Below are 12822 nucleotides of genomic sequence, written 5' to 3' on the forward strand. Positions count from 1 at the left end.
ACAACCATTTCCTTAGTTTCTAGTACTAATTGAATAGTCACTGTAATGCATGATATTGTTAAGCCAAATAATAAAATAGCAGTTTCAACCAATAAATAGCATTACCATATACAACTAACTAAATAGATAGTCGAACAAAACATATTTTTATTGAACCCGTTTCGGAACTTTTAAGTTTATGGCATAACTATTTGTTGGATTACTTTTATTTGTTCCTTAAAAGCTACTTACTCTGTGAGTAATTCTAAAATACCATTTTCAGCAAGATATATGCGTGCTTCGTAATTTTTTGACTAAAGGTTCGTAGCAATGACTTTGTCACACAATTCATATGCATTAATACTATGTTTCCTGGTCATTCAATTTTTTTCGTAGTATTACAGATTATAAATATCGAACAAAATATTTAATCCAGTTTGGAAACATTTTTTTTTCTTGGAAATCTTATATAAAATGTTGTAAAAATATTGAAATATTCTCAGTAACTCATGAAAACTATATTGAATTTTTAAAATACATATTTTAATAAACAAAAATCTCGAAATATACCATCGGGGCTGAAAATCCTGAACATCCATAAGTAAATTATTAGCTAATTCAAAGCGAAATATTAATGTTAAGTGTGTATGAATGTCGTCGCGGATCCTGTTCACAATAAATTTTGAAAATTGCTCATCGTTTCTCGCGTCCTGATGCAGCCCTCGTGTCAGAAGTGGTAGCGGCAGGTACGCTGACAGACCGCCTGGTAAACGGCTAGCGAAAATGCTCGACATTGTCAGGCAACATCTAGTCAGCCAGCCAACCAGCCAGTAGGAAGAGTCAGGATCGAGTCAGCCGGCCGAGAGAGCGCCAGTCTACCGTGGGCGCACGTCGCGGTATCACGTGCTGCGGCTCTTTCCGTCGTTTCTGCTCTCTACCACGCTTTCTCGAGTACAGTATAGAAAATTTTACATGAATTTTCATTCATTGTAAATGCAGGGTCAAATGTTCGTGAGTGAGTGACATAAATTGTCTAAATATCTTCATTTAGAAATTACGAATGGAAACTTATTATCGTAATTTCGAAATGCACGCAGGATGTTTTTGATAGTTTCGAAGTCAGTGCACGTCAATTCTTCAGAGTTCTCGTGATGTGATTTAAATTGCATAGACGAAAGCAACTTAGATCGATGGCCCTAAAGTATGACACCTAAGTGTTAAGTAGGTAGTCATATTTTCTTGGAATATTAAAGTGAGTATTGGATTTACAATCCGGTTTTTTAATTCAGTTCAATTGTTGTGTATCTTTTTTATATTAGTTATCATTTCCGATGTTTTAACAAGTTTTCTTCATAAAGAACTTTAGGAGCGAGAGTAATCAAGAATAAAAAAGTAAGGACGTTTATAATTGAACCGTCCAATTCAAAGATTCTTCCCACAAATTCAAGTAGCAGCATTTTTAGAACATTTAAAATATGAAATTCTTTTTCCAAATATTTTAAACTTTAATACGAATATTTTTATTTATTACAAAATTATATTTTCTTAACATATTTAACTGTGATGTAGAAATTTCAATTTCTTTCCTCTCAAAGTATTCTTCATTATTAGGACGAATGGTAGATAAGGAAGTTTGAAATATATTCTTCCGTAAACGTGTTCACTCAAAATTAAATATAATAATACAATATTTCTTTATTGCCAATGGGAATAAAAGTTACTAAATATATTTCTGGCTATACGAAGTAAAAGTACTCTTAACTCACAACTTATTTTTGAAAGTACAAACGTTTTTCAAACATTTTGCATTTTTCAAATTCTTCAAGTCTGTTATTAATTTTCGTTTCCAATAGGTCGAAGTAATTTTAAAAAATCTTATTGTTGAAAACAAATAAAAGAAGTAACATCATAAATAAAAAAAATCCATTTTTTAAAGGAAGTGGTTAGTCGTACAGCTTATTAGGAATCATATCGAAGATCTTTGACCTTATTTAGGGGAGTTTGAACGTGAGAGGCGATGTGCTCGTCCCATTGGCTGTTTTTTGGAAATTCTGTCTTAGATAAAAATGTATATTAAAGTTTAATTTAAGGAATCAAAAATCTAAACAATGTATTGTTTGTAATCGCTAAACATTCCAACGAATTCGTATATAATCAAAATTGTGTAATACAATATAAAAAAATCTCTTTATTAATTATATAGTCAGTAGGGATAAAAATAGTTACATAAAAAGTCAGTTACAGTCAAATAATTTACGTGAAGACTATAAAGGTTATTTCCAAAGTGTGTCAGGTAGCCCTGGCCACCGACAAATTGTAGTATGTGCACACTTTAAGTGAATAATGTATATAAAACTACAAGTACATTTAAGTACCATACAAATACTGACTGATAATTAAACTAGTAAGCATAGGTACTTGCACTTCTACAATACTTTATAAGAGGTTATTTATCTTTATTTTGACTGCTCCATGAAATATGGACTCAAATTGGGGTAACTCTAAATAAAGAAGCAGGTTAGAGCTGCTTTTTTATATGAATGCAAGTCAATTTTGAATGATTTTTACGTATTGAGTTTTGGTGATAAAGTAAACAAATGCAGTCCGTTCTGCTGTGTGTGAATTAATTCTCTATTGCTTTAAGCAGTTGATTTGCTTTTATTTAACAACTTTAGATAGAAAACTATAAATCAAGTATACAAACACTCGACCGGGTATAACCAACACGAAATGACTAAAGCGATCCGACTGAGTGTGAATCTATCATGTATCCCAATCAAACCCAATATTTTGTAACCAAGTAATTTTTCAAATATTCTGTGTTTATAATTCTAAATGGCACTTTGGGATAATGTCGAAAGATAAAAAAATTGATTTATCATCGCAGCAGATACAGTTTATTCATAATCATGAATGGCCGCGGCTATCCGATAGCGAGGGCTACCTCTCATTTAGGGAAAATAAAATCTTTTATACACATTTTTAAAGTAGTAGTAATTTGACAGGATTTTTTATGTAAAGAAAATTTCGATAAACCCAGAATTCTAGACTGCCAAGCAGATAAAAGTTGCTATGTGAAAAATTATGCTTAACATTTCTGGCTGATTCAAAATTTTGGGTGTTTAAGTTGCAATAAAAAATGTCTTTGCTTTTTTTTGCAACGTATAGATTCATTTAAAATGTTGAGTATTTGTACTTAAAATCAGGCATACCCAACATTTTTATCCGCATCTACTCAGAGAAGACGATCGCTACACCCGGAAATTGCTTTCATGGCGGGGTTTAGCACACACACACACACACACACACACGAAAAAATATATACATCAATTTTAATTGCGCGATGGAAAATTTCTTCTTAAGAGCGTACGAACTGGAAATTCTTTCAAATAAAATATTTATATTAAACAATTAAAAAATAATAATGAAAGGGACGTTCAAGTTACATTTTTAAAAATATTTCCTGAAGTACAAGACTTTTATTTTCTTTACTATTTGATAATGACAAGATTTATTTTATATCTCCGAAAAAGTTCAAATTTTAAGCGCTTATTTAATATGGCTCAAACATTATCCAGGTAGAAATCGTGTATTATACGAGACGTTTAAATTAAACGAAGAAACTTTTGTTTATTTGAGTCGGTCTTTCATGCACATTTTAAGGTCGCCTGAATGAAAGTCAAGTGTGTTGACCAAGGTAACTTAACCAAACATTTAAAAAAGTATTTTGGTAATAATGGACAAACTAAGATAAAAATAATAAATACGTTGATTGTTATTTAGAAGCTAATAAATTTTTCATCACGAAAGATCTCGGAACTCTCTTCTTATCGATTCAAGCATCAGAAGTTGAAACCAATATATGTGCAGCTGATTGCTTGTTTATGTCGATATAGAAATAAGAGAAAATGTGCTTAACGTAGGTATTATGAGCGTTTCAGATTTTTACCATTTTTCGCTATAGAAGTTCTTAATGAACGGCGTATAATATTAAACTTAAATTAACTAAATCTTTTTTTAGTTTATTAACATAATTAATTTAATAATCTATTGCATAAGAAATGAGATTAAATGTTTTACATAAATTTATTGAAATTCCATATTACCTATCTGCTTCTTAAATTCCAACGTACCTGCTGCTGAATTCCTAAGAGTTAAGCTCATTATTAAATTCTATCGAATGAAAAATATCTTTCTCGAAAAAATTTGCAGGAAGTATAATATATTCGCTGGAACAAGAAAGACATTTATATAAAAATGTAAAGGGAAGATTCTCAATTCTAAAGCTGACCGGAATATTAAAATTGATAACAGTACACCCTACAGCGAGTTCGTTGGCTTTGACATAGCGAAATGAGTTTCAATAAGGTCTGAAGCTAAATTGTAAGGTAGTATATAGTATGATATCTTGAAGTAGATTTGTACATAAAACTGGAAATTCGTTATAATAAAATTTACGTAACTTCATAAAAAAGCTCTTATTCTTCCTATTCTTTGAAAATTTTAAATATTGCTATAAAGTAATTGTTTGAAGATGTTTCTATAAGCATTGATAAACAAATTGTCGCCTATGTATTAATTACATCCTTATGTCACTTCCATAATATAGTTTTTCTTGCTGAATGCAAATCTGACCATTATTTAAAATTACATATGAGTTTTTTAGATTTATTAGATAAAAATAACAGAAAATCACGAACTTCGCTAAAAGTAAGTTCAAGAATATTTTAAAGAATAGGGGTCTACGTTTTAATGCATTTTTGAATGATTAACACTACCACGACTTTACTTTTGCAATAGATAAATTGGTTCTTCAGTTAGTCACAACAATTTTAAAAAAATCGGAAAAAACAAGGTTTTACCAAACGAAATTCACCTGGAAAATATTTTTGTTCAAATAAAATGGGGGTAATATCCTTACTTTTCCAATGCATAAAAAAGATAGGACGACCTCTGATCGTTTAAAAGACACATGATATGGAAACCATCTCCTTCTATAGAGTAGATAATTTGCAGTATGTGATTATTTAGGGCTCATACATTCTACTTGAAGGTTGTTTAATTCACTGAAATTTACACAGACTCTTTGACATCTACCGAAATTGACTTGCAGCGTAAACTTACATGAATTCCCTTGTATTTCGTTGAATTCACATGACATGCCTTGAATTTCTATGAATATCTTCCATCGAATTCTCTCAAATTCCCTTGAATTCCATTGGATTTTCTTCAATGCCTTTGATTGCTTTTATGTGCATGTGTCTATCTGTGTGTTCAGAGCCGATTCAAAAGACACTAAATTGTTGTTTGCCCTCTGTACTAAATTTTGTTAAACACACGATACTAATTAGTTGATTTAATTAAACCAAGTGTTTATAGATTACTTTATTTAACAATTGCCATCTTCAGGAAATTTTGATATTTTTAATTTTTCATTTATGAGTACTTTTTTTATATATTAGGAATATTGAAACATAATCACCAAATTTTGTTCTTTCTCTCAAAAAGAATCGAATCGTATATTTAGGAACACTATGGCCAAACGAAGTATGATATGTACAGATGTTTACATTTTTTAACGTATTTGAGAGGAAAAAATTCATAATTTTGGGAATATAACAATACTATGAGTACTGAATTGATTTTGTATGATTTTAGAAGAGAAAAAATTCTCCATTTTTAAAATACATCATGATTTTTATTATCAAATTTATTTGCTTTGAAAAAAATCTGTTGAACTATATGAGGTGATTTTTTTAACTTGAAACTTTTGATTCATATCATTTTTTTATAGATTGCCTATTTTCCGAGATAATTGAAAGTTTACCCTGTAGACACGGGGTGATTTTTGCAACTTGAAACTTTAAAATATCTCGAAAAATAAGCGCTCTAAGAAAAAATGTTATGAATCAAAAGTTTCAATTTAAAGAAATCACCCTGCATGAACAATAAACAGTAAACATTAAATAATTATAAATGATGTAAAAATTTCCTTTACCGTCCCCTCAGACTCCTTTTGCAATCCAGAATCCTCTTTGCAACACCCCTGACTCAATCATCTTTTAGAATAATTTATTATCTGCAATTATCAATCAAATAGAAACCATTGTAAAATCTTAGAAATAATAAAAAAAAAAAATAAAATTTAAATAGTTAAATGATTATTTTTCACTGGTTTCCTGTGAAATTTACAAGAATTTAGGTACGGAAATTCTCTTGCATTTATGAAAATGTACAGAAATTGACTTGAATTTCATTCCATTACATTCTTTTGAATTTCTTCGCATGCCATTGAATACGCTACAGTTCTCTGCAATTTCATTGAAATACCGAAAATGCTTTTGAATTAATTGTAATTTTCGTGAATTTTCTCAAATTTATTGGAATTGAATGAAAGTGGCTTGAATACTCTGCAGCCTACTTCAACCCCTATGAGTGCCACAAAATATGCTATAATTCTCTTAAATTCCACCGAATTCCCTTACATTCATTGAAATTCTTTTCAATTCACATATAAATCCTCTTGAATTGTCATTTTTGTAATATTTGTTACATGTATTCCACAACCATCTTAGGGATCGTCCATATATTACGTAACACTTTTTTCTTTTGTTTATATCGTTGTGTCTTTCTCAACTTCACATCAATTTCATGCTCGTCTTTATTCAAACAAAAGAAAAACGCGTTACGTAATTTATGGACGATCCCTTAGGGCTAATTAGCCCTCTACTCCCGTCTAAACAAGAAAATTAGTAACTACATTGTGAATGAGACTATACCAACTGCATATTCTGTACTCGTGTAAGGAATTATTTACTTATCACACAAAATTGATAATTAAATCAATAAATCTTGGCCAGATATGCCAATCTTTCACCTGCTGATGTGTAATTATGATTTATTTGCAGTTTTTAATGTGAAAGTATAGTTAAGGTATCTGATCTATAAGTTTTGTCTATATTATTTGCAGTCAGTGATAAATTAAGAAAGCAAAATATAAATGATTTTTTATTAAATCAGCGTTTTAAAACAACAGTTCAGTGAATATATCTTATTTGAAATATGAGCGACAGTCAACGTAAAATTGTAGTTTTTTAGTATAATATAAAATAATGTTATAATATAACAGGCATAATATAACTGATCTGTGGAAATAATGTTTTTTTTAATGTTGTTTAATTCAAGGCCAGCATGAGTCCAAACCCCTTAAAGTGCTCAACTCGATGACAACGTTTGCTTCCATAAGCTTCTAGTAGTCTAAATATAACTATTGAAAAATCATTACTGTCCATAAGTGTAACTTTCTGTCGATGGAACCACAAGCTATAAGCAACTTTCTCAGGAACTTGAACTTTAACTCCTTTTAATCCCATCGATCTTCAGATGAGAAGCTTATAACTATTAAAGTCAGAAATTTCCAGCTCAAACTGAATTATAAAGTTTCGCTTTACTATACTTAAATCTGTAGTCGATAATCCGTAAAAGGGTCGAATGTACGTAAAACAAAAATTGGGCATGCTCTCTGTAACGTTTAGAATAAGGTAAATTTTTTACTTCATACAGAGTGTGACAGTAAATGATAGAACGCTCATAAATTATCAACATCAAACTCAAATCAACTTTCTGAATTTTACGAGAGAAAATTATTTCAGTCTCTCCGAAATAAATATTAGTTAGAAAGTGTCGCATTTAATATTGTATATAACTTTTTCCCTGACATATGAACTGTGAATTCAGAGAAACCTGCCACATCTGGTTAAATCTTTCAAAAAAAAGTTTTTCATAATTTCTTTAATATTGATTTTCGATAGTAGAAAACTAAAAGCTAAACGTAATCTTTGATGTAGAATAACCTTTTTGAATAGTGTTATATCTTCTTCACATCTCAATTTTTGATGAGAAATAATGCTTCAAGCCATACTCTATCAGATAACATTATACTTATGTCCCAGAATTGACAACGGGGGATACATTTTAAGTTAAAAGAATACAATACATGTGCTTATTGAACTCGTGAACTTTAAATGCGTCTTTGTCGTGAGGCAGTTTTTCAAAGGTTCAGATTCAAAACTGCCCCAGTGCTACCCAGCAACATGCCCGTATAAGTACAGGTGTGAGCAAAAGTCTTCATAGATCTATTTTTTTAGTAATGAATAAGTTTTCTTGATTTTATTATACCGGAGTTGAAAAAAATGTTTCTTTAAAGGGGTTGATTTTTCTCGATATTCTGTATAAAGTGAGCTCAGGGTGAAGCTAATTTGTCTATTTTTTAAGTAGATACTGCAATAATAGTGTAAATCTTAATGTTTTATTAAGTGTTCTATAACTTCTGTAGGAAAATCAGAATAAAATGTAAATAAATATATATTTTAAGGACATTTAATTGAATCTTCATGATTATATGTTTCATATATTTTACAAAATTTTTTTTATAATTATTGCGACTCGATAAAGAAATTAAGATTTATACTAATAAGCTGTTGTAATATGGTGAAAAATAGCTTTGAAATGAGCCAAAAACATTAAAAAATGTTCAATGTTTTGGAACTTATTGACCATGTAGGAAAAATTTGAAATTTACACTATTTTTGTAAATTTACTTAAAAACGAGACAAACTAGCTTCACCTTAGGCTCATTTTATACAAAATTTTAAGATGACAATTCACTGTTTATAATCGCCCACAGGTCGTATTTCTAAACAGATTTGAAAGCATATTTTCTATAAATGCTAAAGCATTCAATTTCTAAGAAAATTGTGGTTTGCTATTTTCAATTTTCTTCACAAAGTAGCAATATATTAACAAATAAAGTGATTAAGTTAACCATTTAGTATTGTGAATTTTTATCTCCAGAAAAAATAGAAATAGAAATTTACTATGAGTCGTAATTGTTGCACCTGTATTCCTAGAACATAACACAGGCCCGCAAAATGGTTTTGGGAGTCTAATGGGATTCTAATAGGTATACAATATGTTTTTGGGATCGCTGAACACGAATCCATTTGCAGAATTGAGCCAGCACGTCAGAATTCGCAGAAAAATTAAAAAAATGGTTGAAACCCTCGAATTTCTGCATAAATGTCGTCTCCAAACCTACAAATCCCAAAATTAACAATCCTCAAACCCACAAATTAACAAACCCCATACCCAAAAACCCTAAACCCACAAGCTTTATATCAAGAAAGCCACAAACCCCAAACCAACAAGCTCAAAAAAAAACTTTAAATACACAAGCTCCATATCCATAAACCTACAAACCCTAAACCCACAAACCCCAAAATCACCAACCGCAAACCCACAAGGTCCATATCCACAAGCCTCAAACCCACAAAGCACAAACCCATAAAACCTAAACCCACCAACTTCCAACCCCCTAACCTTCAACCCACTAAACTTCAACCCACTAACCTTAAACCCACACGCTCCATATCAAGGAACCCACAAACCCGAAACCAACAAGCTCCAAACCAACAAACTCCAAATACACAAGCTCCATATCCACAAACCTACAAACCTTAAACCAACAAGCTCCATATCCACAACAGCACAAAACCCAAACCCACAAGTTCCATATCCACAAACCCACTAATCAAAAACCCACAAACTCCAAACTCGCAAACCCCAAACTCACAAACCCACAAACCCCAAAGCCACAAAACCTCCATGCCAGACTTCAATCCGGGTGATTTAAGAAAAGCAAAAGTTAGCTCACACGACATTGACTGATCCTCCAAATTTCTGTGGAAGATGCCGTGCATCCTCTTATTGAGGATCTGTGCACAAAAGTTTTTTTCTTGTGCTTTCTTAATCCGGGCTTTCAGGAGTGAGTACTTCTTCGTGCTTCCTGAATATTTTAAGAAGAGGGTCTCTTTCATTTGCGAATCTGTGTGCTGTACCGAGAATAATCCTGTTATGAAGACATTCAAAATTCAACATTCCGCGATCACCTTGACGGCGTGAGATGTAGAGTCGCGGAACAGAAGACTTAAGACGCATGCTTTTGTTCATGTGCATAGCCTTTCATTTAGGATAGATGTGAATATCTTATACTGTGTGTTCAGGCAAGTGATTAGCCTGTAATTAATTGGGTTAGCCAAGTTGCCTATTTCCGCCATGAGTATTGTGCGCCCTTCCACCAACCACTCCGGAATTGGCTCTTCTGACTTTAAATATAAGGTGAAAATAAGGCCCAAATGCTGAAGAGTTGAATGAAACTTCTCCCACCAGAAGGTCTTGATACAATCTGGTCCCGGAGTGGAATAGTTTTTCATCTTTCTGAATACATTTTTCACCTCCTCGGTAGTGATGGGTGGGCATTCTTCATCAAGTGTTATGAGGGCATCACACAGCTCCTGGAAGCTATTTATATTTTCTGAGACTTCGTTCAGTCTATGCTCTAGACTTCTGTTAGCATCAGATAGTATCCGTGTTCTTTCAACAATATGCTGTCTGATGGTCAGCAGCTTTGACTTGTTAAGTGTGTGATAACGGGTCCGGAGTTTACGCGCGAACTTTCGAACCTTGGCGGTAAAATTTCTGCCAGATGTGATGTAGTCAATGAAACACTGCATGCGGGACACGTACTGTCTTGCCCAGCCTATCTTTATGGCGAGTTGATGTATTCATCTTTTGGTCTTATGATCAGCCGTTGGTTCTTTTTTAAGGTTCGCCTTGGCCAAAGCTCTCGCTGCATTATACACACAATAATTGATACCCCAGAGGTCGGATTCTTCGGAAAAATGTCCATGAGGCTCGTCATCCATTTAAGCCAAATCTTTATGCTTGAGAGAAATCTTGGTGTCAATGTTTCTCCGGTTCATAAAGCATCGCTCTTCCTCCATCGGATGCCTGCCCGCGTTTCGCTTGCATAGCCCCTTTTTTGGAGTAGTTCGGCATGGTTTTGCAGAAGTTGATGCGAAAAGTGCGATAGCTCCGGGTGTTTCTCGCACCACAGAGCATGCAGCCGTGCCATGTAATCCCGTTCAGGGGCCACACTCGCATCGTAGCACTCTAGCAAGTTATCATACAGTCATTCCGTCCAACCAAAGCTTGCGAGATTTCGCCGATCCATCGCATTGAGTCCATCTTCATGGGCTCCCCTAGCTCTAGAGTGGTCGGCATTATTGGCCAACCCATTGCCAAAATCCCTGCGGGTTCTGTGGTTTCGAACAGCACTTACTACAACTATGTTTGGTGTTGCCTTTGCTGTTTTTACGAGAAGCTATGGAAAGGGGTTCGTCCATCCTTGTCGAGCCCCACATGCAAGGATAAGCCTGCGTACTCTGCGAGGTCGCCCGGTATCCCAGTGTCACCGTTCTATACACGTCACCCACGTGCCATTCAGCTTACGGCACGGTTTTCACACCTCCGCTTGGAGGTTAATTCCTTCGGGACCACTCTTGGACAATTGTCCGCGACTGCCTATTTATTTTTGTAACCATATTCAGCAGAAACCCTTGGTACAGGGACCCTCTATCCGCAACCCGAGGACACGTTCGGTGGCTTTGTCATAGGCCCTTCGGCTTGATTCTAGAGGAATCAAGAAAAAAAATATATATATATATATATAACCACGCTCTGCTACCATTCGGTTCGGTTTTGATTCCTCTAGAATCAAACCGAAGGGCCTATGACAAAGCCACTCTACAAGGATGGACGAACCCCTTTCCCTAGCTTCTCGTGGGAACAACAATGACAACACCAAACATAGTTGTAGTAAGTGCTGTTCAAAACAACAGAACGCGCAGGGCTCCCGACAATGGGTCGGCCAACAATGCCGACCAATCTAGAGCTGGGGGAACCAATGAAAATGGATTCAATGCGATGGATCGGTGGGATCTCGTGACCTTTGGGTGGACGGAGCTACTGCTTCGTGGACATTTTTTCGGTGAATCCGACCTCTGGGCTATCAATTATTGTGTGTATAAGGCATCGAGAGCTTTGGCCGATGCGAACCGTAAAACAAAACCAACGGCTGATCATAAGACCAAAATACGAATGCATCAACTTGCCATAAAGATAGGCTGGGCAAGACAGTACGCGTCCCGCATTCAACGTGTGATTGACTACATCACATCTGGCAGGAATTTCACCGCCAAGGTTCGAAAGTTCGCGCGCGAACTCCGGACCCGTTATCACACACTTAACAAGTCAAAGCTGCTGACCATCAGGCAGCATATTGTTGAGAGAATACGGATACTATCTGACGCTAAAAGAAGTCTCGAGCGGAGGGAGAGATAGGTCAGAGAAAATCAACAGTTTCTCTCTGACCCATCTCGACTCTTCCAAGACCCTGCATTTACTGTCGAACACGCACCCCAACCAGAGGAGGTCGAAGTATTTTGGAGAGAAGTCTACGAAGTTCAGCATAGACTGGACGAAGACTCAGAAAATATAAATAGCTTCAAGGAGTTATGTGTTGCCATCATAACACCTGATAAAGAATGCCCACCCATCACTACCTAGGAGGTGAAAAAAGTATTAAGTGGGATGAAGAACTATTCCGCACCGGGACCAGATTGTATCAAAAACTTCTGGTTGAAGAAGCTTTCTTTAACCCATAAGCATTTGGCCCGTATTTTCACCTCATATTTGAAGTCGGAAGAGCCGATTCCAGAGTGGTTGGTGGAAGGGCGCACAATACTCCTGCCGAAAATAGGCAACTTAGCTGACCCGAAGAACTACAGGCCAATAACTTGTCTGAACACGCTTTATAAGATATTCACAAATATCCTAAATGACAGGATTGTTCGGGCAATTGAACCTGGTTGGCAAGAAATGTATGAACAACGAGGCTCAAAGAAAGGCGTAGCCGGATGTCGGGAGAACCTGCTCATCGATAGA

The 12822-nt window shown here is 34.5% G+C and overlaps 1 protein-coding gene across 1 annotated transcript in view; it reads left to right on the plus strand.

Annotated features, from left to right (window-relative positions):
- The first annotated feature begins 1196 nt into the window (after nt 1–1196).
- Nucleotides 1197–12822, plus strand: part of LOC117171362 (protein artichoke-like) — a 519164-nt gene continuing 507538 nt past the window's right edge. The window contains exon 1 of the mRNA XM_033358610.1: nt 1197–1231. The gene's annotated coding sequence lies outside the window, so the exon portion shown is untranslated. The remainder of the gene's footprint in view (nt 1232–12822) is intronic.

This window comes from Belonocnema kinseyi, chromosome 4 (assembly GCF_010883055.1).
Source record: "Belonocnema kinseyi isolate 2016_QV_RU_SX_M_011 chromosome 4, B_treatae_v1, whole genome shotgun sequence".
Taxonomy (NCBI): Eukaryota; Metazoa; Arthropoda; class Insecta; order Hymenoptera; family Cynipidae; genus Belonocnema; species Belonocnema kinseyi.